This window comes from Ricinus communis, chromosome 5, assembly GCF_019578655.1.
Source record: "Ricinus communis isolate WT05 ecotype wild-type chromosome 5, ASM1957865v1, whole genome shotgun sequence".
Lineage (NCBI taxonomy): Eukaryota > Viridiplantae > Streptophyta > Magnoliopsida > Malpighiales > Euphorbiaceae > Ricinus > Ricinus communis.
Window position 1 is genome coordinate 19,031,966 of NC_063260.1, and position 27,772 is coordinate 19,059,737.

Sequence of the window (27,772 nt, forward strand, 5' to 3'; positions counted from 1 at the left end):
ATAGAAAAAGTTATATTTAGCTCAAGAATAGACAACTTAGCTTCTCAAGTATCGGCTTCTAATTGATGATCAGTTCTTCAACTTAACATGTGCCGAGGCAAATCTTATGTTCTTCGAGCTCCAATCTTCAAGCACATACCATTTTTAACAAATTAGAGTATAACAAATTTTATATTTCTAATTAACAATCATCAAACTATATTTTGTTCACTGTCCTAATTTCTATTTCCTAGGTCCGTACCTCTACCTCAACTCTAAATAATTTCATGATAGGGTTAGTAGCTAATCTTTAATTTTATTAAGTTGCATGGTGGAGTTACTTCAAAAGTAATGTTTGGCAGAGATTAGGTAGAAGTACTGACATAGAAATAGAAATTGAGATAGTTAACAAAATAAGAAAAAAAAAGTTATATTTAGCTGAAGAATAGACAACTTATCTTTTCAAGTATCAGCTTCTAACTGATAATCAGTTCATCAACTTAACATGTGCCGAGACAAATCTTATGTTCTTCGAGCTCCAATCTTCAAGCACATACCACTTTTAACAAATTAGAGTTTAATAAATTTTATATTTCTAATTAAACAATCACCAGACAATATTAGAAACAATGCAATTCAAACATCAAACAAAAAAAGTAATTCAGACAAAAAAAACTAAAATAACCCAACAAGAACTATGAAGTAACTCCGCCATGCAACTTAACAAAATTAAGTATTAGCTACTAACCCAATCAGTCTATTTGGATAGTGGCGGCATTTCTTTCTGACGGCGGATTGAGATCATAATAAAGATGCAAACACAGACAATCACATCAACATCAATAAACACCTAGCAATACTAATCAAAATAATAATAACAACTTTAAGCCTAATATCACTTGTCAAGCATATGCGCCTATATCCGATGATTACCCCATCGCCTACGAGGTTCTAACTCAATCTAGTTATGCAGTTAAAATCTACTTTTTCACATAATTCCTGCGGGCATATCATCTTAATCACTAAGTTTGGTCATTCTCATTCGCATTTAAACGCATGCATATTGCAAAGGAGAGAGGAGAAAAAGCATATACATACATATATGTGTAATATACTACACACAGTAAGACGCTCCAGAGCTAACCTCCATCCGCTGCACTTAATGACTCCGGGTTATCTAGTCACAAATATATAAATTAGAGTTTATAAATTTTCTATTTCTAATTAACAATCATCAAACTATATTTTGTTCACTGTCTCAATTTCTATTTCCTAGGTCCGTACCTCTACCTCAACTCTAAATAATTTCATGATAGGGTTAGTAGCTAATCTTTAATTTTATTAAGTTGCATGGTGGAGTTACTTCAAAAGTAATGTTTGGTAGAGATGAGGTAGAAGTACTAACATAGAAATTGAAATTGAGAAAGTTAACAAAATAAGAAAATAAAAGAAGTTATATTTAGCTCAAGAATAGACAACTTAGCTTCTCAGTATATGATCGGTTATTCAACTTAACATGTCATGAGGCAAATCTTATGTTCTTCGAGCTCCAATCTTCAAGTACATACCATTTTTAACAAATTAGAGTTTAACAAATTTTATATTTCTAATTAACAATCATCAAACTATATTTTATTCAACTCTAAATAATTTCATGATAGGGTTAGTAGCTAATCTTTAATTTTATTAAGTTGCATGGTGGAGTTACTTCCAAAAGTAATGTTTGGTAGAGATTAGGTAGAAATCTTGACATAGAAATAGAAATTGAGAAAGTTAACAAAATAAGAAAATATAAAAAGTTACATTTAGCTCAAGAATAGATCAGCTCTTCAACTTAACATGTGCCGAGGCAAATCTTATATTCTTGAGCTCCAATCTTGAAGCACATACCATTTTTAACAAATTAGAGTTTAACAAATTTTATATTTCTAATTAACAATCATCAAACTATATTTTGTTCCAATTTCTATTTCCTAGGTCCGTCCCTCTACCTCAATTCTAAATAATTTCATGATAGGGTTAGTAGCTAATTTTTAATTTTATTAAGTTGCATGGTGGAGTTACTTCAAAAGTAATGTTTGGTAGAGATTAGGTAGAAATCGGCATAGAAATAGAAATTGAGATAGTTAACAAAATAAGAAAAAAAAAGTTATATTTAACTCAAGAATAGACAACTTAGCTTTTCAAGTATATCAGTTCTTGACTTAACATGTGCCGAGGCAAATCTTATGTTCTTCGAGCTCCAATCTTCAAGCACATACCATTTTTAACAAATTAGAGTATAACAAATTTTATATTTCTAATTAACAATCATCAAACTATATTTTGTTCACCGTCCCAATTTCTATTTCCTAGGTCCGTACCTCTACCTCAACTCTAAATAATTTCATGATAGGGTTAGTAGCTAATCTTTAATTTTATTAAGTTGCATGGTGGAGTTACTTCAAAAGTAATGTTTGGTAGAGATTAGGTAGAAGTACTGACATAGAAATAGAAATTGAGATAGTTAACAAAATAAGAAAAAAAAAGTTATATTTAGTTGAAGAATAGACAACTTAGCTTTTCAAGTATCAGCTTCTAACTGATGATCAGTTCATCAACTTAACATGTGCCGAGGCAAATCTTATGTTCTTCGAGCTCCAATCTTCAAGCACATACCACTTTCAACAAATTAGAGTTTAATAAATTTTATATTTCTAATTAAACAATCATCAGACAATATTAGAAACAATGCAATTCAAACATCAAACAAAAAAAGTAATTCAGACAAAAAAACTAAAATAACCCAACAAGAACTATGAAGTAACTCCGTCATGCAACTTAACAAAATTAAGTATTAGCTACTAACCCAATCAGTCTATTTGGATAGTGGCAGCATTTCTTTCTGACGGCTGATTGAGATCATAATAAAGATGCAAACACAGACAATCACATCAACATCAATAAACACCTAGCAATACTGATCAAAATAACAATAACAAAGCACTCTAAGCCTAATATCACTTGTCAAGCATATGCGCCTATGTCCGATGATTACCCCATCGTCTAGGACGTTCTAACTCAATCTAGTTATGCTGTTAAAATCTACTTTTTCACATAATGCCTGCGGGCATATCATCTTAATCACTAAGTATGGTCATTCTCATTCGCATTTAAACGCATGCATATTGCAAAGGAGAGAGGAGAAAAATCATATACATACATATGTAGCTAACCTCCATCCGCCGCACTTAATGACTCCGGGTTATCTAGTCACAAATATACAAATTAGAGTTTATAAATTTTCTATTTCTAATTAACTATCATCAAACTATATTTTGTTTACCATCTCAATTTCTATTTCCTAGGTCCGTACCTCTATCTCAACTCTAAATAATTTCATGATAGGGTTAGTAGCTAATCTTTAATTTTATTAAGTTGCATGGTAGAGTTACTTCAAAAGTAATGTTTGGTAGAGATGAGGTAGAAGTACTAACATAGAAATAGAAATTGAGAAAGTTAACAAAATAAGAAAATAAAAAAAGTTATGTTTAGCTCAAGAATAGACAACTTAGCTTTTCAAGTATCGGTTTCGAGCTAATCTTTAATTTTATTAAGTTGCATGGTGGAGTTACTTCAAGAAGTAGTGAGCTCCAACCTTCAAGCACATAACATTTTAACAAATTAGAGTTTATAAATTTTCTATTTCTAATTAACAATCATCACACTAAATTACAAAAATTCAATTCAAACATCAAACAAAAGAAGTTATTCAAACAAAAATATTAAAAAAAACCCAACATGACTTTGGAGTGACTCCACCATGCAACTTAATAAAATTAAAGATTAGCTACTAACCCTATCATGAAATTATTTAGAGATTAGGTAGAGCTACTAACCTTAGAAATAGATATTGAGATAGTGAACATAATAAGGAAATTAAAAACTTATATTTAGCTAAAGAATACCTTATGTTCTTCGAGCTCCAACCTTCAAGCGCATGCCATTTTCCACAAATTACAGTTTATAAATTTTCTATTTCTAATTAGCAAACAAAAGAAGTAAAATAACCCAACATGACTTTTGAAGGAACACCACCATTCAACATTAGCTACTAAGCCTATTATAGAATTATTTAGAGGTTCTTCTTCGAGCTCCAACCTTTAAGCGCATGCCATTTTCAAAAATTAGAGTTTATAAATTTTCTATTTCTAAATAGCAAACAAAAGAAGTAAAATAACCCAACATGACTTTTCAAGGAACACCACCATGCAACTTAATAAAATTAAAAATTAGCTACTAACCCTATAATGGAATTATTTAAAAGGCGAGGTAGAGGTACTAACCAACCTACCTTATGTTTTGAGGTAGAGATAGTTATTCAAACTAAATCATGAAATTATTGAGATTAGGTAGAGCTACTAACCTTAGAAATAGATATTGAGATAGTGAGGAAATTAAGAAGCAACAGAGTATTGAAAGGAGATCCCTTAACCTTCTTCAAAAATTTCTCAAAAATTAGAGTTTATAGGCGAACTAACCCTATGTTCTTGAGCTCCAACCTTCAAGCACATAACATTTTAACAAATTAGAGTTTATAAAATTTCTATTTCTAATTAACAATCATCACACTAAATCACAAAAATTCAATTCAAACATCAAACAAAAGAAGTTATTCAAACAAAAATATTAAAATAACCCAACATGACTTTTGGATTGACTCCACCATGCAACTTAATAAAATTAAAGATTAGCTACTAACCCTATCATGAAATTATTAAGAGATTAGGTAGAGCTACTAACCTTAGAAATAGATATTGAGATAGTGAACATAATAAGGAAATTAAAAAGTTATATTTAGCTAAATAATAAATAACTTAACTTTTCAAGTATCGGCTTCTAACTAATCATCAGTTCTTCAAGTTAACTTGTGCCGACGTAAACCTCATGTTCTTCAAGCTCCAACCTTCAAGCGCATGCCATTTTTCAGAAATTAGAGTTTATAAATTTTCAATTTCTAATTAGCAAACAAAAGAAGGAAAATAACCGAACATGACTTTTGAAGGAACACTAGCATGCAACTTAATAAAATTAAAAATTAGCTACTAAGCCTATCATGGAATTATTTAAAGACGAGGTAGAGGTACTAATCTTGAAATAGATATTGAAATAGTAAACAAAATAAGAAAATCAAAAAGTCATATTTAGCTAAAGAATAAAGAACTTAACCTTTCAAGTATCGGCCGATCATAAGTTTTTCAACTTAACTTGTGCCGACGCAAACCTTATGTTCTTGATTTCCAACCTTCAAGCGTATGCCATTTTCAAAAATTAGAGTTTATAAATTTTCTATTTCTAATTAGCAAACAAAAGAAGTAAAATAACCCAACATGACTTTGAAGGAACACCACCATTCAACTTAATAAAATTAAAAATTAGCTACTAACCCAATCATGAAATTATTTAAAGACGAGGTAGAGGTATTAACCTTGGAAATAGATATTGAAATAGTAAATAAAGTTCAGCAAGTAACTCATAAGTTTTCAACTTAGCAAACCTTATGTTCTTCGAGCTCCAACCTTCAAGCGCATGCCAATTTTCATAAATTAGAGTTTATAAATTTTCTATTTCTAATTAGCAAACAAAAGAAGTAAAATAACCCAACATGACTTTTGAAGGAACACCACCATGTAACTTAATAAAATAAAAATTAGCTACTAACCCTATCATGGAATTATTTAAAGACGAGGTAGAGGTACTAATCTTTGAAATAAAAATTGAAATAGTAAACAAAATAAGAAAATTAAAAAGTCATATTTAGCTAAAGAATAAAGAGCCTAGCCTTTTAAGTATCGACTTCTAACCGATCATAAGACTTTCAACTTAACTTGTCATAAACCTTATGTTCTTCGAGCTCCAACCTTCAAGCACATAACATTTTAACAAATTAGAGTTTATAAATTTTCTATTTCTAATTAACAATCATCACACTATATTAGAAACAATTCAGTTCAAACATCAAACAAAAGAAGTTATTCAAACAAAATATTAAAAAACCCAACATGACTTTTGGATTGACTCCACCATGCAACTTAATAAAATTAAAGATTAGCTACTAACCCTATCATGAAATTATTTAAGAGATTAGGTAGAGCTACTAACCTTAGAAATAGATATTGAGATAGTGAACATAATAAAGAAATTAAAAACTTATATTTAGCTAAAGAATAAATAACTTAACTTTTCAAGTACCGGCTTCTAACTAATCATCCGTTCTTCAACTTAACTTGTAAAGCAAACCTTATGTTCTTCGAGCTCCAACCTTCAAGCGCATGCCATTTTCCACAAATTAGAGTTTATAAATTTTCTATTTCTAATTAGCAAACAAAAGAAGTAAAATAACCCAACATGACTTTTGAAGGAACACCACCATGCAACTTAATAAAATTAAAAATTAGCTACTAACCCTATAATGGAATTATTTAAAGACGAGGTAGAGGTACTAACCTTAGAAATAGAAATTGAAATAGTAAACAAAATAAGAAAATTAAAAAGTCATATTTATCTAAAGAATAAAGAACTTAACCTTTCAAGTATCAGCTTCTAACTGATCATAAGTTTTTCAACTTAACTTGTGCCGACGCAAACCTTATGTTCTTCGAGCTCCAACCTTCAAGCACATAACATTTTAACAAATTAGAGTTTATAAAATTTCTATTTCTAATTAACAAACAAAAATATTAAAAAACCTAACATGACTTTTGGAGTGACTCCACCATGCAACTTAATAAAATTAAAAATTAGCTACTAACCCTATCATGAAATTATTTAGAGATGAGGTAGAGCTACTAACCTTAGAAATAGAAATTGAGATAGTAAACATAATAAGGAAATTAAAAGTTATATTTAGCTAAAGAATAAATAACTTAACTTTTCAAGTATCGACTTCTAACTAATCATCAATTCTTCAACTTAACTTGTCGTAAACCTCATGTTCTTCGAGCTCCAACCTTCAAGCGCATGCCATTTTCAGAAATTAGAGTTTATAAATTTTCAATTTCTAATTAGCAAACAAAAGAAGTAAAATAACCGAACATGACTTTTGAAGGAACCCTAGCATGCAACTTAATAAAATTAAAAATTAGCTACTTAGCTTTTCAAGTATCGACAGTCGGTTCATCATCTTAACATGTGTCGAGGAAAATCTTATGTTCTTGAGCTCCAATCTTCAAGCGCATACCACTTTTAACAAATTAGAGTTTAATAAATTTTATATTTCTAATTAAACAATCATCGGACAATATTAGAAACAATGCAATTCAAACATCAAACAAAAAGTAATTCGGACAAAAAACTAAAATAACCCAACAAGAACTATGAAGTAACTCCGCCATGCAACTTAACAAAATTAAGTATTAGCTACTAACCCAATCAGTCTATTTGGATAGTGGCGGCATTTCTTCCGGTGATTGAGATCATAATAAAGATGCAAACACGGACAATCACATCAACATCAATAAACACCTAGCAATACTGATCAAAATAACAATAACAAATCACTTTAAGCCTAATATCACTTGTCAAGCATGTCTACGAGGTTCTAACTCAATCTAGTTATGCAGTTAAAATCTACTTTTTCACATAATGCCTGCGGGCATATCATCTTAATCACTAAGTTTGGTCATTCTCATTCTCATTTAAACGCATGCATATTGCAAAGGAGAGAGGAGAAAAAGTATATACATACATATATGTGTAATATACTACTAACCTCCATCCGTTGCACTTAATGACTCCGGGTTATCTAGTCACAAATTACAAATTAAAGTTTATAAATTTTCTATTTCTAATTAACAATCATCAAACTATATTTTGTTCACTTTGTCTCAATTTCTATTTCCTAGGTCCGTACCTCTACCTCAACTCTAAATAATTTCATGATAGGGTTAGTAGCTAATCTTTAATTTTATTAAGTTGCATGTTGGAGTTACTTCAAAGTAATGTTTGGTAGAGATGAGGTAGAAGTACTAACATAGATATAGAAATTCGGAAAGTTAACAAAATAAGAAAATAAAAAAGTTATATTTAGCTCAAGAATAGACAACTTAGCTTTTCAAGTATCGGCTTCTAGCGGTGATCGGTTCTTCAACTTAACATGTGCCGAGGCAAATCTTATGTTCTTGAGCTCCAATCTTCAAGCACATACCATTTTTAACAAATTAGAGTTTAATAAATTTTATATTTCTAATTAACAATCATCAAACTATATTTTGTTCATCCCAATTTCTATTTCCTAGGTCCACCTCTACCTCAACTCTAAATAATTTCATGATAGGGTTAGTAGCTAATCTTTAATTTTATTAAGTTGCATGGTGGAGTTACTTCAAAAGTAATGTTTGGTAGAGATGAGGTAGAAGTACTAACATAGAAATAGAAATTCAGAAAGTTAACAAAATAAGAAAATAAAAAAGTTATATTTAGCTCAAGAATAGACAACTTAGTTTTTCAAGTATCTAGCTGATGTTCAGTTCGTCAACTTAACATGTGCCGAGGCAAATCTTATGTTCTTCGAGCTCTAATCTTCAAGCACATACCATTTTTAACAAATTAGAGTTTAATAAATTTTATATTTCTAATTAACAATCATCGAACTATATTTTGTTAGTACCTCTACCTCAACTCTAAATAATTTCATGACAGGGTTAGTAGCTAATCTTTAATTTTATTAAGTTGCATGGTGGAGTTACTTCAAAAGTAATGTTTGGTAGAGATGAGGTAGAATCGACATAGAAATAGAAATTGAGATATTAAACAAATTAAGAAAATTAAAAAGTTATATTTAGCTCGGGGAATAAAGAACTTATCTTTTCAAGTATCGACTTCTAGCTGATCATAAGTTTTTCAACTTAACTTGTACGACGCAAACCTTATGTTCTTGAGCTCCAACCTTCAAGCACATAACATTTTAATAAATTAGAGTTTATAAAATTGCTATTTCTAATTAATAATCATCACACTATATTATAAAAATTCAATTCAAACATCAAACAAAAGAAGTTATTCAAACAAAAATATTAAAAAACCTAACATGACTTTTGGAGTGACTCCACCATGCAACTTCATAAAATTAAAATTAGCTACTAACCCTATCATGAAATTATTTAGAGATGAGGTAGAGCTACCAACCTTAGAAATAGAAATTGAGATAGTGAACATAATAAGGAAATTATAAAGTTATATTTAGCTAAAGAATAAATAACTTAACTTTTCAAGTATCGACTTCTAACTAATCATCGGTTCTTCAACTTAACTAGAGCGTAAACCTCATGTTCTTGAGCTCCAACCTTCAAGCGCATGCTATTTTTCAGAAATTAGAGTTTATAAATTTTTAATTTCTAATTAGCAAACAAAAGAAGTAAAATAACCGAACATACTTTTGAAGGAACACTAGCATGCAACTTAATAAAATTAAAAATTAGCTACTAAGCCTATCATGGAATTATTTAAAGACGAGGTAGAGGTACTAATCTTAGAAATAGATATTGAAATAGTAAACAAAATAAGAAAATTAAAAAGTCATATTTAGCTAAAGAATAAAGAACTTAACCTTTCAAGTATCGACTTCTAGCTGATCATAAGTTTTCAACTTAACTTATGCCGACGCAAACCTTATGTTCTTGAGCTCCAACCTTCAAGCACATAACATTTTAACAAATTAGAGTTTATAAAATTTCTATTTCTAATTAACAATCATCACACTACATTACAAAAATTCAATTAAAACATCAAACAAAGTTATTCAAACAAAAATATTAAAAAACACAACATGACTTTTGAAGTGACTCCACCATGCAACTTAATAACATTAAAGATTAGCTACTAACCCTATCATGAAATTATTTAGAGATGAGGTAGAGCTACTAACCTTAGAAAAGATATTAAGATAGTGAACATAATAAGGAAATTAAAAGTTATATTTAGCTAAAGAATAAATAACTTAACTTTTCAAGTATCGACTTCTAACTAATCATCGGTTCTTCAACTTAACTTGTACGCAAACCTTATGTTCTTGAGCTCCAACCTTCAAGCTCATGCCATTTTCAAAAATTAGAGTTTATAAATTTTCTATTTCTAATTAGCAAACAAAGAAGTAAAATAACCCAACATGACTTTTGAAGGAACACCACCATGCAACTTAATAAAATTAAAAATTAGCTACTAACTCTATCATGGAATTATTTAAAGACGAGGTAGAGGTACTAATCTTAGAAATAGATATTGAAATAGTAAACAAAATAAGAAAATCAAAAAGTCATATTTAGCTAAAAAATAAAGAACTTAACCTTTCAAGTATCGTCTAGCGATCATAAGGTTTTCAACTTAACTTGTACCGACGTAAACCTTATGTTCTTCGAGCTTCAAACTTCAGGCACATAATATTTTAACAAATTAGAGTTTATAAATTTTCTATTTCTAATTAACGATCATCACACTATATTTTGTTCACTGTCTCAATTTCTATTTTCTAGGTTCGTACCTCTACCTCGTGTCTAAATAATTTCATGATAGGGTTAGTAGCTAATCTTTAATTTTATTAAGTTGCATGGTGGAGTTACTTCAAAATTACTGTTTGGTAAAGATGAGGTAGAAGTACTGACAGAGAAATAGAAATTGAGATAATGAACAAATTAAGAAAATTAAATAAGTTATATTTGGCACAACAATAAAAAACTTATCTTTTCAAGTATCAGCTTCTAACTGATGATCAGTTCTTCAACTTAATATGTGCCCAGGCAAATCTTATGTTCTTCGAGCTCCAATCTTCAAGCACATACCATTTTTAACAAATTAGAGTTTAAAAATTTTATATTTCTAATTAACAATCATCATACTATATTGCAAACGATTGAATTCAAGAATCAAACAAAAGTAGTAAAATAACCCAACATGACTTTTAAAGGAACTCCACCATGCAACTTAATAAAATTAAAAATCAGCTACTAACCCTATCATGGAATTATTTAAAGACGAGGTAGATGTACTAACCTTAAAAATAGAAGTTGAGATAGTAAACAAAATAAGGAAATTAAAAAGTTATACTTAGCTCAAGAATAAAGAACTTAACCTTTCAAGTATTACTTCTAACTAATCATCAGTTTTCGACAACATCGCAAACCTTATGTTCTTCGAGTTTCAACCTTCAAGCACAAACCATTTTTAATAAATTAGAGTTTATAAATTTTCTATTTAAAATTAACAACCATCAAACTATATTACAAACAATTCAATCCAAACATACAATAAAAAAAGTCATTCAAACAAAAGAATTAAAACAACCCAACAAGAATATTGAAGTAACTCTGCCATGCAACTTAATAAAAATAAATATTAGCTACTAACCCAATCAGTCTATTTGGATAGTGGCGCCATTTCATTCTAACCACTGATATGCAAACACAGACAATCACATCAACATCAACAAACACGAAGCAACACTAATCAAAATAACAATAACAAAGCACTTGTAGCCAAATATTACTTGTCAAGCATAGGGGCCTATGTCCGATGATTACCCCATCACCTACGAGGTTCTAACTCAATCTAGTTATGCAGTTAAAATCTACTTTTTCACATAATGCATCGCATATCATCTTAATCACTAAGTTTGGTCATTCTCATTCGCATTTAAACACATGCATATTGCAAAGGACAGAGGAGAAAAAGCATATACATACATATATGTATAATATACAACTCACGATAAGGCGCTCGAGCTAACCTCTGTCCGTCGCACTTAATGACTCCGGGTTATCTAGTCACAAATATACAAATTAGAGTTTATAAATTTTCTATTTCTAATTAACAATCATCAAACTATATTTTGTTCACTGTCTCAATTTCTATTTCCTAGGTCTGTACCTCTACCTCAACTCTAAATAATTTCATGATAGGGTTAGTAGCTAATCTTTAATTTTATTAAGTTGCATGGTGGAGTTACTTCAAAAGTAATGTTTGGTAGAGATGAGGTAGAAGTACTAACATAGAAATAGAAATTGAGAAAGTTAACAAAATAAGAAAATAAGAAAATAAAAAAGTTATATTTAGCTCAAGAATAGACAACTTAGCTTTTCAAGTATCGACTTCTAGCTGATGATCGGTTCTTCAACTTAACATGTGCTTGAGTTAAACTTTATGTTCTTCGAGCTCCAATCTTCAAGCACATACCATTTTTAACAAATTAGAGTTTAATAAATTTTATATTTCTAATTAACAATCATCAAACTATATTTTGTTCACTTTGTCTCAATTTCTATTTCCTAGGTGCCCTACCTCAACTCTAAATAATTTGATGATAGGGTTAGTAGCTAATCTTTAATTTTATTAAGTTGCATGGTGGAGTTACTTCAAAAGTAATGTTTGGTAGAGATTAGGTAGAAATCTTGACATAGAAATAGAAATTGAGATAGTTAACAAAATAAGAAAAAAAAGTTATATTTAGGTCAAGAATAGACAACTTAGCTTTTCAAGTTAATTTGTCATGCTTAAAACGAGTAACAAATTATGCGAGTTAAAATCAAAATAACAATGACAAAGCAATTTAAGCCTAATATCACTTGTCAAGCATATGCGCCTATGTCCGTTGATTACCCGTCTAGGACATTCTAACTCAATCTAGTTATGCGGTTAAAATCTACTTTTTCACATAATGCCTGCGGGCATATCATCTTAATCACTAAGTTTGGTCATTCCCATTCGCATTTAAACACATGCATATTGCAAAGGACAGGAGGAGAAAAAGCATATACATACATATATGTGTAAATACTACTCACGATGGCGCTCAGGAGCTAACCTCCATCCGTCGCACTTAATGACTCCGGGTTATCTAGTCACAAATATACAAATTAGAGTTTATAAATTTTCTATTTCTAATTAACAATCATCAAACTATATTTTTTCAACGTCTCAATTTCTATTTCCTAGGTTCGTACCTCTACCTCAACTCTAAATAATTTCATGATAGGGTTAGTAGCTAATCTTTAATTTTATTAAGTTGCATGGTGGAGTTACTTCAAAAGTAATGTTTGGTAGAGATGAGGTAGAAGTACTAACATAGAAATAGAAATTGAGAAAGTTAACAAAATAAGAAAATAAAAAAAGTTATATTTAGCTCAAGAATAGACAACTTAGCTTTTCAAGTATCGGCCTGCACGATGATCGGTTCTTCAACTTAACATGTGCTGAGGCAAATCTTATGTTCTTGAGCTCCAATCTTCAAGAAAATACCATTTTTAACAAATTAGAGTTTAACAAATTTTATATTTCTAATTAACAATCATCAAACTATATTTTGTTCACTGTCCCAATTTCTATTTCCTAGGTCCGTACCTCTACCTCAACTCTAAATAATTTCATGATAGGGTGAGTAGCTAATCTTTAATTTTATTAAGTTGCATGGTGGAGTTACTTCAAAAGTAATGTTTGGTAGAGATTAGGTAGAAATCGACATAGAAATAGAAATTGAGATAGTTAACAAAATAAGAAAAAAAAAGTTATATTTAGTTGAAGAATAGACAACTTAGCTTTTCAAGTATCAGCTTCTAACTGATGATCAGTTCATCAACTTAACATGTGCCGAGGCAAATCTTATGTTCTTCGAGCTCCAATCTTCAAGCACATACCACTTTTAACAAATTAGAGTATAATAAATTTTATATTTCTAATTAAACAATCATCAGACAATATTAGAAATAGTGCAATTCAAACATCAAACAAAAGAAGTAATTCATACAAAAAAACTAAAATAACCCAACAAGAACTATGAAGTAACTCCGCCATGCAAGTTAACAAAATTGAGTATTAGCTACTAACCCAATCAGTCTATTTGGATAGTGGCGGCATTTCTTTCCGACGGTTGATTGAGATCATAATAAAGATGCAAACACAGACAATCACACCAACATCAATAAACCCCTAGCAATACTGATCAAAATAACAATAACAAAGCACTTTAAGCCTAATATCACTTGTCAAGCATATGCGCCTATGTCCGATGATTACCCCATCGCCTACGAGGTTCTAACTCAATCTAGTTATGCAGTTAAAATCTACTATCTCACATAATGCCTGCGGGCATATTATCTTAATCACTAAGTTTGGTCATTCTGATTTGCATTTAAACGCATGCATATTGCAAAGGAGAGAAAAGAAAAAGCATATACATACAAATATGTATAATATACTACTCACGATGGGCGCTCGGAGCTAACCTCCATCCGTCGCACTTAATGACTCCGGGTTATCTAGTCACAAATATACAAATTAGAGTTTATAAATTTTTTATTTCTAATTAACAATCATCAAACTATATTTTGTTCCTTTGTCTCAATTTCTATTTCCTAGGTCCGTACCTCTACCTCAACTCTAAATAATTTCATGATAGGGTTAGTAGCTAATCTTTAATTTTATTAAGTTGCATGGTGGAGTTACTTCAAAAGTAATGTTTGGTAGAGATGAGGTAGAAGTACGAACATAGAAATAGAAATTGAGAAAGTTAACAAAATAAGAAAATAAAAAAAGTTATATTTAGCTCAAGAATAGACAACTTAGCTTTTCAAGTATCGACTTCTAGCTGATGATCGGTTCTTCAACTTCACATGTGCCGAGGCAAATCTTATGTTCTTCGAGCTCCAATCTACAAGCACATACCATTTTTAACAAATTAGAGTTTAATAAATTTTATATTTCTAATTAACAATAATCAAACTATATTTTTTCACTGTCCCAATTTCTATTTCCTAGTTCCGTACCTTTACCTCAACTCTAAATAATTTCATGATAGGGTTAGTAGCTAATCTTTAATTTTATTAAGTTGCATGGTGGAGTTACTTCAAAAGTAATGTTTGGTAGAGATGAGGTAGAAGTGCTAACATAGAAATAGAAATTCAGAAAGTTAACAAAATAAGAAAATAAAAAAAGTTATATTTAGCTCAAGAATAGACAACTTAGCTTTTCAAGTATCAGCTTCTAACTGATGATCAGTTCTTCAACTTAACATGTGCATGAGGCAAGTCTTATGTTCTTGAGCTCCAATCTTCAAGCACATACCATTTTTAACAAATTAGAGTTTAATAAATTTTATATTTCTAATTAACAATCACCAAACTATATTTTGTTCGCTGTCCCAATTTCTATTTCCTAGGTCCGTACCTCTACCTCAACTCTAAATAAATTCATGATAGGGTTAGTAGCTAATCTTTAATTTTATTAAGTTGCATGGTGGAGTTACTTCAAAAGTAATGTTTGGTAGAGATTAGGTAGAAGTACTGACATAGAAATATTTAGCTAAAGAATAAAGAATTTAACCTTTCAAGTATCAGCTTCTAACTGATCATTAGTTTATCAACTTAACTTGTGCCGACGCAAACCCTATGTTCTTCGAGCTCCAACCTCCAAGCACATAACATTTTAACAAATTAGAGTTTATAAATTTTCTATTTCTAATTAACAATCATCACACTAAATTACAAAAATTCAATTCAAACATCAAACAAAAGAAGTTATTCAAACAAAATATTAAAAAAACCCAACATGACTTTTGGAGTGACTCCATCATGCAACTTAATAAAATTAAAAATTAGCTACTAACCCTATCATGAAATTATTTAGAGATTAGGTAGAGCTACTAACCTTAGAAATAGAAATTGAGATAGTGAACATAATAAGGAAATTAAAAAGTTATATTTAGCTAAAGAATAAATAACTTAACTATTCAAGTATCGACTTCTAACTAATTATCGGTTCTTTAACTTAACTTGTACGGCGTAAACCTCATGTTCTTCGACCTCCAACCTTCAAGCGCATGCCATTTTTCAGAAATTAGAGTTTATAAATTTTTAATTTCTAATTAGCAAACAAAAGAAGTAAAATAACCGAACATGACTTTTGAAGGAACACTACCATGCAACTCAATTAAATTAAAAATTAGCAACTAAGCCTATCATGGAATTATTTAAAGACGAGGTAGAGGTACTAATCTTAGAAATAGATATTGAAATAGTAAACAAAATAAGAAAATCAAAAAGTCATATTTAGCTAAAGAATAAAGAACTTAACCTTTCAAGTACCGACTTCTAGCGATCATAAGTTTTTCAACTTAACTTGTACGATGCAAACCTTATGTTCTTCGATTTCCAACCTTCAAGCGCATGCCATTTTTCAAAAATTAGAGTTTATAAATTTTCTATCTCTAATTAGCAAACAAAAGAAGTAAAATAACCCAACATGACTTTTGAGAGAACACCACCATTTAACTTAATAAAATTAAAGATTAGCTACTAACCCTATCATGAAATTATTTGAAGACGAGGTAGAGGTATTAACCTTGGAAATAGATATTGAAATAGTAAACAAAATAAGAAAATTAAAAAGTCATATTTAGCTAAAGAATAAAGAACTTAACCTTTCAAGTATCGACATGGCGGCATAAGTTTTTCAACTTAACTTGTACTGAAGCAAACCTTATGTTCTTCGAGCTCCAACCTTTAAGCGCATGCCAATTTTCTCAAATTAGAGTTTATAAATTTTCTATTTCTGATTAGCAAACAAAAGAAGTAAAATAACCAAAACATGACTTTTGAAGGAACACCACCATGCAACTTAATAAAATTAAAAATTAGCTACTAACCCTATCATGGAATTATTAAGAAATAAAAATTGAAATAGTAAACAAAATAAGAAAATTAAAAGTCATATTTAGCTAAAGAATAAACAACTTAACCTTTTAAGTATCGACCCTACTAACAACTTAGATTAGAGTTTATAAATTTTCTATTTTTAATTAACAATCATCATATTACAAAAACATTCAAACATTCAAACAAAAATATTAAAAAAACCCAACATGACTTTTGGATTGACTCCACCATGCAACTTAATAAAATTAAAGATTAGCTACTAACCCTATCATGAAATTATTTAGAGATGAGGTAGAGCTACTAACCTTAGAAATAGAAATTTAGATAGTGAACATAATAAGGAAATTAAAAAGTTATATTTAGCTAAAGAATAAATAACTTAACTTATCAAGTATCGGATTCTAACTAATCATCAGTTCTTCAACTTAACTTGTCTGATGCAAACCTTATGCTCTTCGAGCTCCAACCTTCAAGCGCATGCCATTTTTCACAAATTAGAGTTTATAAATTTTCTATTTCTAAGTAGCAAATAAAAGAAGTAAGGTAACCCAATATGACTTTTGAAGGAACACCACAATGCAACTTAATAAAATTAAAAATTAGCTACTAACACTATCATGAAATAGTAAACAAAATAAGAAAATTAAAAAGTCATATTTATCTAAAGAATAAAGAACTTAACTTTTCAAGTATCGACTTCTAGCGATCATAAGTTTTTCAACTTAACTTATGCCGACGCAAACCTTATGTTCTTCGAGCTCTAACCTTCAAGCACATAACATTTTAACAAATTAGAGTTTATAAAATTTCTCTTTCTAATTAAAAATCATCACACTATATTATAAAAATTCAATTAAAACATCAAACAAAAGAAGTTATTCAAACAAAAATATTAAAAAAACCCAACAGGACTTTAGGAATGACCCCACCATGCAACTTAATAACATTAAAGATTAGCAACTAACCCTATCATAAAATTATTTAGAGATGAGGTAGAGCTACTAACCTTAGAAATAGATATTAAGATAATCAACATAATAAGGAAATTAAAAAGTTATATTTAGCTAAAGAATAAATAACTTAACTTTTCAAGTATCAGCTTCTAACTAATCATCGGTTCTTCAACTTAACTTGTGCCAACGCAAACCTTATATTTTTCGAGCTCCAACCTTCAAGCGCATGCCATTTTTCAAAAATTAGAGTTTATAGATTTTCTATTTCTAATTAGCAAACAAAAGAAGTAAAATAACCCAACATGACTTTTGAAGGAACACCACCATGCAACTTAATAAAATTAAAAATTAGCTACTAACCCTATCATGAAATTATTTATAGACTAGGTAGAGGTACTAACCTTAGAAATAGAAATTGAAATAGTAAACAAAATAAGAAAATTAAAAAGTCATATTTAGTTAAATAATAAAGAATTTAACCTTTCAAGTATCAGCTTCTAAGTGATCATAAGTTTTTCAACTTAACTTGTGCCGACGCAAAACCTATGTTCTTCGAGCTCCAACCTTCAAGCACATAACATTTTAACAAATTAGAGTTTATAAACTTTCTATTTCTAATTAACAATCATCACACTAAATTACAAAAATTCAATTCAACCATCAAACAAAAGAAGTTATTCAAACAAAAATATTAAAAAAACCCAACATGACTTTTGGAGTGACTCCACCATGCAACTTAATAAAATTAAAGATTAGCTACTAACTCTATCATGAAATTATTTAGAGATTAGGTAGAGCTACTAACCTTAGAAATAGATATTGAGATAGTGAACATAATAAGGAAATTAAAAAGTTATATTTAGCTAAAGAATAAATAACTTAACTTATCAAGTATCAGATTCTAACTAATCATCAAATCTTCAACTTAACTTGTGCCGACACAAACCTTATGTTCTTCGAGCTCCAACCTTCAAGCGCATGCCATTTTTCACAAATTAGAGTTTATAAATTTTCTATTTTTAATTAGCAAACAGAGGAAGTAAAATAAGCCAACATGACTTTTGAAGGAATACCACCATTCAACTTAATAAAATTAAAAATTAGCTACTAAGTCCATCATAGAATTATTTAAAGACGAGGTAGAGGTACTAACCTTAGAAATAGATACTGAAATAGTAAACAAAATAAGAAAATTTAAAAGTTATATTTAGCTAAAGAATAAAGAACTTAACCTTTCAAGTATCAGCTTCGAACTGATCATAAGTTTTTCAACTTAACTTGTGCCGAAGCAAACCTTATGTTCATCGAGCTCCAACCTTCAAGCGCATGCCATTTTTCAAAAATTAGAGTTTATAAATTTTCTATTTCTAATTAGCAAAGCAAAGAAGTAAAATAACCCAACATGACTTTTGAAGGAACACCACCATGCAACTTAATAAAATTAGAAATTAGCTACTAACCCTATAATGGAATTATTTAAAGACGAGGTAGAGGTACTAACCTTAGAAATAGAAATTGAAATAGTAAACGAAATAAGAAAATTAAAAAGTCATATTTAGCTAAAGAATAAAGAACTTAACCTTTCAAGTATCGACATGGCGATCATAAGTTTTTCAACTTAACTTGTGCCGAAGTAAACTTTATGTTCTTCGAGCTCCAACCTTCAAGCGCATGCCAATTTTCATAAATTAGAGTTTATAAATTTTCTATTTCTAATTAGCAAACAAAAGAAGTAAAATAACAAAACATGACTTTTGAAGGAACACCACCATGCAACTTAATAAAATTAAAAATTAGCTACTAACCCTATCATGGAGTTATTAAAAGACGAGGTAGAGGTACTAACCTTAGAAATAGAAATTGAAATAGTAAACAAAATAAGAAAATTAAAAAGTCATATTTAGTTAAAGAATAAAGAATTTAATCTTTCAAGTATCAGCTTCTAACTGATCATAAGTTTTTCAACTTAACTTGTGCCGACGCAAACCCTATTTTCTTCGAGCTCCAACCTTAAAGCACATAACATTTTAACAAATTAGAGTTTATAAACTTTCTATTTCTAATTAACAATCATCACACTAAATTACAAAAATTCAATTCAAACATTAAACAAAAGAAGTTATTCAAACAAAAATATTAAAAAAAGCCAACATGACTTTTGGAGTGACTCCACCATGCAACTTAATAAAATTAAAGATTAGCAACAAACCCTATCATGAAATTATTTAGAGATTAGGTAGAGCTACTAACCTTAGAAATAGATATTAAGATGGTGAACATAATAAGAAAATTAAAAAGTTATATTTAGCTAAAAAGAATAAATAACTTAACTTTTCAAGTATCAGCTTCTAACTAATCATCAGTTCTTCAACTTAACTTGTGCCGACGCAAACCTTATGTTCTTCGAGCTCCAACCTTCAAACGCATGCCATTTTTCAAAAACTAGATTTTATAGATCTTCTATTTCTAATTAACAAAAAAAAAAAAGCAAAGTAACCCAACATGACTTTTGAAGGAACACCACCATGCAACTTAATAAAATTAAAAATTAGCTACTAACCCTATCATGGAATTATTTAAAGACGAGGTAGAGGTACTAAACTTAGAAATAGAAATTGAAATAGTAAACAAAATAAGAAAATTAAAAAGTCATATTTAGCAAAAGAATAAAGAACTTAACCTTCCAAGTATCAGCTTCTAACTGATCATATGTTTTTCAACTTAACTTGTGCCGACGCAAACCCTATGTTCTTCGAGCTCCAAGCACATAACATTTTAACAAATTAGAGTTTAGAAATTTTCTATTTCTAATTAACAATCATCACACTAAATTACAAAAATTCAATTCAAACATCAAACAAAAAAAGTTATTCAAACAAAAATATTAAAAAAACCCAACATGACTTTTGGATTCACTCCACCATGCAACTTAATAAAATTAAAGATTAGCTACTAACCCTATCATGAATTTATTTAGAGATGAGGTAGAGCTACTAACCTTAGAAATAGAAATTTAGATAGTGAACATAATAAGGAAATTAAAAAGTCATATTTAGCTAAAGAATAAAGAACTTAACCTTTCAAGTATCAGCTTGTAACTGATCATAAGTTTTTCAACTTAACTTGTGCCGAAGTAAACCTTATGTTCTTCGAGCTCCAACTTTCAAGCGCATGCCAATTTTCACAAATTAGAGTTTATAAATTTTCTATTTCTCATTAGCAAATAAAAGAAGTAAATTAACAAAACATGACTTTTGAAGGAACACCACCATGCAACTTAATAAAATTAAAAATTAGCTACTAACCCTATCATGGAGTTATTTATAGACGAGGTAGAGGTACTAACCTTAGAAATAGAAATTGAAATAGTAAACAAAATAAGAAAATTAAAAAGTCATATTTAGTTAAAGAATAAAGAATTTAACCTTTAAAGTATCAGCTTTTAACTGATCATAAGTTTTTCAACTTAACTTGTGCCGATGCAAACCTTATGTTCTTCGAGCTCCAACCTTAAAGCACATAACATTTTAACAAATTAGAGTTTATAAACTTTCTATTTCTAATTAAAAATCATCACACTAAATTATAAAAATTCAATTCAAACATTAAACAAAAGAAGTTATTCAAACAAAAATATTAAAAAAAACCCAGCATGACTTTTGGAGTGACTACACCATGCAACTTAATAAAATTAAAGATTAGCTACAAACCCTATCATGAAATTATTTAGAGATTAGGTAGAGCTACTAACCTTAGAAATAGATATTGAGATAGTGAACATAATAAGAAAATTAAAAAGTTATATTTAAATAAAGAATAAATAACTTAACTTTTCAAGTATCAGCTTCTAACTAATCATCAGTTCTTCAACTTAACTTGTGCCGACGCAAACCTTATGTTCTTCGAGCTCCAACCTTCAATCGCATGCTATTTTTCAAAAATTAGAGTTTATAGATTTTCTATTTCTAATTAACAAACAAAACAAGCAAAGTAACCCAACATGACTTTTGAAGAAACACCACCATGCAACTTAATAAAATTAAAAATTAGCTACTAACCCTATCATGGAATTATTTAAAGACGAGGTAGAGGTACTAAACTTAGAAATAGAAATTGAAATAGTAAACAAAACAAGAAAATTAAAAAGTCATATTTAGCAAAAGAATAAAGAACTTAACCTTTCAAGTATCAGCTTCTAACTGATCATAAGTTTTTCAACTTAACTTATGTCGACGCAAACCCTATGTTCTTCGAGCTCCAAGCACATAACATTTTAACAAATTAGAGTTTAGAAATTTTCTATTTCTAATTAACAATCATCACACTAAATTACAAAAATTCAATTCAAACATCAAACAAAAGAAGTTATTCAAATAAAAATATTAAAAAAACCCAACATGACTTTTGGATTGACTTCACCATGCAACTTAATAAAATTAAAGATTAGCTACTAACCCTATCATGGAATTATTTAGAGATGAGGTAGAGCTACTAACCTTAGAAATAGAAATTTAGATAGTGAACATAATAAGGAAATTAAAAAGTTATATTTAGCTAAAGAATAAATAACTTAACTTTTTAAGTATCAGATTCTAACTAATCATCAGTTCTTCAACTTAACTTGTGCCGACGCAAACCTTATGCTCTTCGAGCTCCAACCTTCAAGCGCATGCCATTTTTCACAAATTAGAGTTTATAAATTTTCTATTTCTAATTAGCAAACAAAAGAAGTAAAGTAATCCAACATGACTTTTGAAGGAACACCACAATGCAACTTAATAAAATTAAAAATTAGCTACTAACCCTATTATGGAATTATTTAAAGACGAGGTAGAGGTACTAACCTTAGAAATAGATATTAAAATATTAAACAAAATAAGAAAATTAAAAAGTCATATTTAGCTAAAGAATAAACAACCTAACCTTTCAAGTATCAGCTTCTAACTTATCATAAGTTTTTCAACTTAACTTGTGCCGACGCAAACTTTATGTTCTTCAAGCTCCAACCTTCACAACTTTGAGTTTACAAATTTTCCATTTCTAATTAACAATCATCACACTATATTTCAAACAATTCAATTCAAACATCAAACAAAAAAAGTTATTAAAATAAAAATATTAAAAAAAATCCAACATGACTTTTGGAGTGACTCCACCATCCAACTTAATAAAATTAAAGATTAGCTACTAACCCTATTATGAAATTATTTAGAGATGAGGTAGAGCTACTAACCTTAGAAATAGAAATTGAGATACTGAACATAATAAGGAAATTAAAAAGTTATATTTAGCTAAAAAATAAATAACTTAACTTTTCAAATATTAGCTTCTAACTAATCATCAGTTCTTCAACTTAACTTGTGCCGACGCAAACTTTATATTCTTCGAGCTCCAAACTTCAAGCGCATGCCATTTTTCACAAATTAGAGTTTATAAATTTTCTATTTCTAATTAGCAAACAAAACAAGTAAAATAACCCAACATGACTTTTGAAGGAACACCACAATGCAACTTAATAAAATTAAAAATTAGCTACTAAGCCTATCATGGAATTATTTAAAGACGAGGTAGAGGTACTAACTTTAGAAATAGATATTGAAATAGTAAACAAAATAAGAAAATTAAAAAATCATATTTAGCTAAAGAATAAAAAGCTTAACCTTTCAAGTATCAGCTTCTAACTGAGCATAAGTTTTTCAACTTAACTTGTGCCGACGCAAACCTTATGTTCTTCGAGCTCCAACCTTCAAGCACATAACATTTTAACAAATTAGAGTTTATAAATTTTCTATTTCTAATTAACAATCATCACACTATATTACAAACAATTCAGTTAAAACATCAAACAAAAATATTAAAAAAAGCCCAACCTGACTTTTGGATTGACTCCACCATGCAAGTTAATAAAATTAAAGATTAGCTACTAACCCTATCATGAAATTATTTAGAGATGAGGTAGAGCTACTAACCTTAGAAATAGAAATTTAGATAGTGAACATAATAAGAAAATTAAAAAGTTATATTTAGCTAAAGAATAAATAACTTAACTTTTCAAGTATCAGCTTCTAACTAATAATCAGTTCTTCAACTTAACTTGTGCCAATGCAAATCTTATGTTCTTCGAGCTCCAATCTTCAAGCACATACCATTTTTAACAAATTAGAGTTTATAAATTTTATATTTCTAATTAACAATCATCATACTATATTGCAAACGATTGAATTCAAGAATCAAACAAAAGAAGTAAAATAACCCAACATGACTTTTAAAGGAGCTCTACCATGCAACATAATAAAATTAAAAATCAGCTACTAACCCTATCATGGAATTATTTAAAGACGAGGTAGATGTACTAACCTTTAAAGTAGAAGTTGAGATAGTAAACAAAATAAGGAAATTAAAAAGTTATACTTAGCTCAAGAATAAGGAACTTAACCTTTCAAGTATTAGCTTCTAACTAATCATCAGTTTTTCAGCTTAACTTGTGCCGACGCAAACCTTATGTTTTTCGAGCTCCAACCTTCAAGCACAGACCATTTTTAATAAATTAGAGTTTATAAATTTTCTATCTAAAATTAACAACCATCAAACTATATTACAAACAATTCAATCCAAACATCCAATAAAAAAAGTCATTCAAAAAAAAATTGAAACAACCCAACACGAATATTGAAGTAACTCTGCCATGCAACTTAATAAAACTAAATATTAGCTACTAACCCAATCAGTCTATTTGGATAGTGGCACCATTTCTTTCTAGCGACTGATATGCAAACACAGTCAATCACATCAACATCAACAAACACCAAGCAACACTAATCAAAATAACAATAACAAAGCACATGTAGCCTAATATTACTTGTCAAGCATATGCGCCTATGTCCGATGATTACCACATCGCCTACGAGGTTCTAACTCAATCTAGTTATGCAGTTAAAATCTACTTTTTCACATAATGCCTGCGGGCTTATCATCTTAATCACTAAGTTTGGTCATTCTCATTCGCATTTAAGCGCATGCATACTGCAAAGGAGAGAGGAGAAAAAGAATATACATACATATATGTATAATATACCACTCACAGGAAGGCGCTCAAGAGCTATCCTCTATTTGTAGAACTTAATCACTCCTGGTTATCTAGTCACAAATATACAAATTAGAGTTTATAAATTTTCTATTTCTAATTAACAATCATCAAACTATATTTTGTTCACTATCTCAATTTCTATTTCCTAGGTCCGTACCTCTACCTCAACTCTAAATAATTTCATGATAGGGTTAGTATCTAATCTTTAATTTTATTAAGCTGCATGGTGGAGTTACTTCAAAAGTAATGTTTGGTAGAGATGAGGTAGAAGTACTAACATAGAAATTGAAATTGAGAAAGTTAACAAAATAAGGAAATAAAAAAAGTTATATTTAGCTCAAGAATAGACAACTTAACTTTTCAAGTATCAGCTTTTAACTGATGATCAGTTCTTCAACTTAACATGTGCCGAGGCAAATCTTATGTTCTTCGAGCTCCAATCTTCAAGCACATACCATTTTTAACAAATTAGAGTTTAACAAATTTTATATTTCTAATTAACAATCATCAAACTATATTTTGTTCACTGTACCAATTTCTATTACCTAGGTCCGTACCTCTACCTCAACTCTAAATAATTTCATGATAGGGTCAGTAGCTAATCTTTAATTTTTATTAAGTTGCATGGTGGAGTTACTTCAAAAGTAATGTTTGGTAGAGATAAGGTAGAAGTACTAACATAGAAATAGAAATGGAGAAAGTTAACAAAATAAGAAAATAAAAAAAGTTATATTTAGCTCAAGAATAGACAACTTAGCTTTTCAAGTATCAGCTTCTAACTGATGATCAGTTCATCAACTTAACATGTGCCGAGGCAAATCTTATGTTCTTCGAGCTCCAATCTTCAAGCACATACCATTTTTAATAAATTAGAGTTTAATAAATTTTATATTTCTAATTAACAATCATCAGACAATATTAGAAACAATGCAATTCAAACATCAAACAAAAAAAGTAATTCAGACAAAAACACTAAAATAACCCAATAAGAACTATGAAGTAACTCCGCCATGCAACTTAACAAAATTAAGTATTAGCTACTAACCCAATCAGTCTATTTGGATAGTGGCGGCATTTCTTTCTGACGGCTGATTGAGATCATAATAAAGATGTAAACACAGACAATCACATCAACATCAATAAACACCTAGCAATACTGATCAAAATAACAATAACAAAGCACTCTAAGCCTAATATCACGTGTCAAGCATATGCGCCTATGTCCGATGATTACCCCATCGTCTAGGACGTTCTAACTCAATCTAGTTATGCAGTTAAAATCTACTTTTTCACATAATGCCTGCGGGCATATCATCTTAATCACTAAGTTTGGTCATTCTCATTCGCATTTAAACGCATGCATATTGCAAAGGAGATAGGAGAAAAAGCATATACATACATATGTCTAATATACTACTCACAGTAAGACGCTCCAGAGCTAACCTTCATCCGCCGCACTTAATGACTCCGGGTTATCTAGTCACAAATATACAAATTAGAGTTTATAAATTTTCTATTTTTAATTAACAATCATCAAACTATATTTTGTTCACCGTCTCAATTTCTATTTCCTAGGTCCGTACCTCTACCTCAACTCTAAATAATTTCATGATACGGTTAGTAGCTAATCTTTAATTTTATTAAGTTGCATGGTGGAGTTACTTCAAAAGTAATGTTTGGTAGAGATTAGGTAGAAGTGCTAACATAGAAATAGAAGTTGAGAAAGTTAACAAAATAAGAAAATAAAAAAAGTTATATTTAGCTCAAGAATAGACAACTTAGCTTTTCAAGTATCAGCTTCTAACTGATGATCAGTTTTCAACTTAACATGTGCCGAGGCAAATCTTATGTTCTTCGAGCTCCAATCTTCAAGCACATACCATTTTTAACAAGTTAGAGTTTAATAAATTTTATATTTCTAATTAACAATCATCAAACTATATTTTGTTCACTGTCCTAATTTCTATTTCCTAGGTCCGTACCTCTACCTCAACTTTAAATAAATTCATGATAGGGTTAGTAGCTAATCTTTAATTTTATTAAGTTGCATGGTGGAGTTACTTCAAAAGTAATGTTTGGTAGAGATTAGGTAGAAGTACTGACATAGAAATATTTAGCTAAAGAATAAAGAATTTAACCTTTCAAGTATCAGCTTCTAACTGATCATTAGTTTATCAACTTAACTTGTGCCGACGCAAACCCTATGTTCTTCGAGTTCCAACCTTCAAGCACATAACATTTTAACAAATTAGAGTTTATAAATTTTCTATTTCTAATTAACAATCATCACACTAAATTACAAAAATTCAATTCAAACATCAAACAAAAGAAGTTATTCAAACAAAAATATTAAAAAAACCCAACATGACTTTTGGAGTGACTCCATCATGCAACTTAATAAAATTAAAAATTAGCTACTAACCCTATCATGAAATTATTTAGAGATTAGGTAGAGCTACTAACCTTAGAAATAGAAATTGAGATAGTGAACATAATAAGGAAATTAAAAAGTTATATTTAGCTAAGGAATAAATAACTTAACTTTTCAAGTATCAGCTTCTAACTCATCATCAGTTCTTTAACTTAACTTGTGCCGACGTAAACCTCATGTTCTTCGACCTCCAACCTTCAAGCGCATGCCATTTTTCAGAAATTAGAGTTTATAAATTTTCTATTTCTAATTAGCAAACAAAAGAAGTAAAATAACCGAACATGACTTTTGAAGGAACACTACCATGCAACTCAATTAAATTAAAAATTAGCAACTAAGCCTATCATGGAATTATTTAAAGACGAGGTAGAGGTACTAATCTTAGAAATAGATATTGAAATAGTAAACAAAATAAGAAAATCAAAAAGTCATATTTAGCTAAAGAATAAAGAACTTAACCTTTCAAGTATCAGCTTCTAACTGATCATAAGTTTTTCAACTTAACTTGTGTCGACGCAAACCTTATGTTCTTCGATTTCCAACCTTCAAGCGCATGCCATTTTTCAAAAATTAGAGTTTATAAATTTTCTATTTCTAATTAGCAAACAATAGAAGTAAAATAACCCAACATGACTTTTGAAGGAAC

General features: G+C 29.5%; 2 long non-coding RNA genes across 4 annotated transcripts; both read right to left on the bottom strand.

Annotated features, from left to right (window-relative positions):
• Positions 1-221: 221 nt before the first annotated feature.
• Positions 222-3,546, bottom strand: LOC125370125. The gene is made up of 3 exons (XR_007216008.1): positions 3,195-3,546; positions 1,078-1,123; positions 222-522 (listed from the first exon to the last, which is right to left on the bottom strand). It is a non-coding gene; the product is annotated as an uncharacterized LOC125370125 (long non-coding RNA).
• Positions 3,547-10,761: 7,215 nt separating this feature from the next.
• Positions 10,762-27,060, bottom strand: LOC125370122. Of its 3 annotated transcripts, none has more exons than XR_007216003.1 (4): positions 26,834-27,060; positions 24,667-26,561; positions 24,045-24,128; positions 10,762-11,083 (listed from the first exon to the last, which is right to left on the bottom strand). It is a non-coding gene; the product is annotated as an uncharacterized LOC125370122 (long non-coding RNA). The 3 variants fall into 3 exon arrangements; XR_007216004.1 differs by lacking the exon at positions 10,762-11,083 and adding an exon at positions 23,301-23,352; XR_007216002.1 differs by lacking the exon at positions 10,762-11,083 and having other exon boundaries at positions 23,720-24,128.
• Positions 27,061-27,772: the final 712 nt, after the last annotated feature.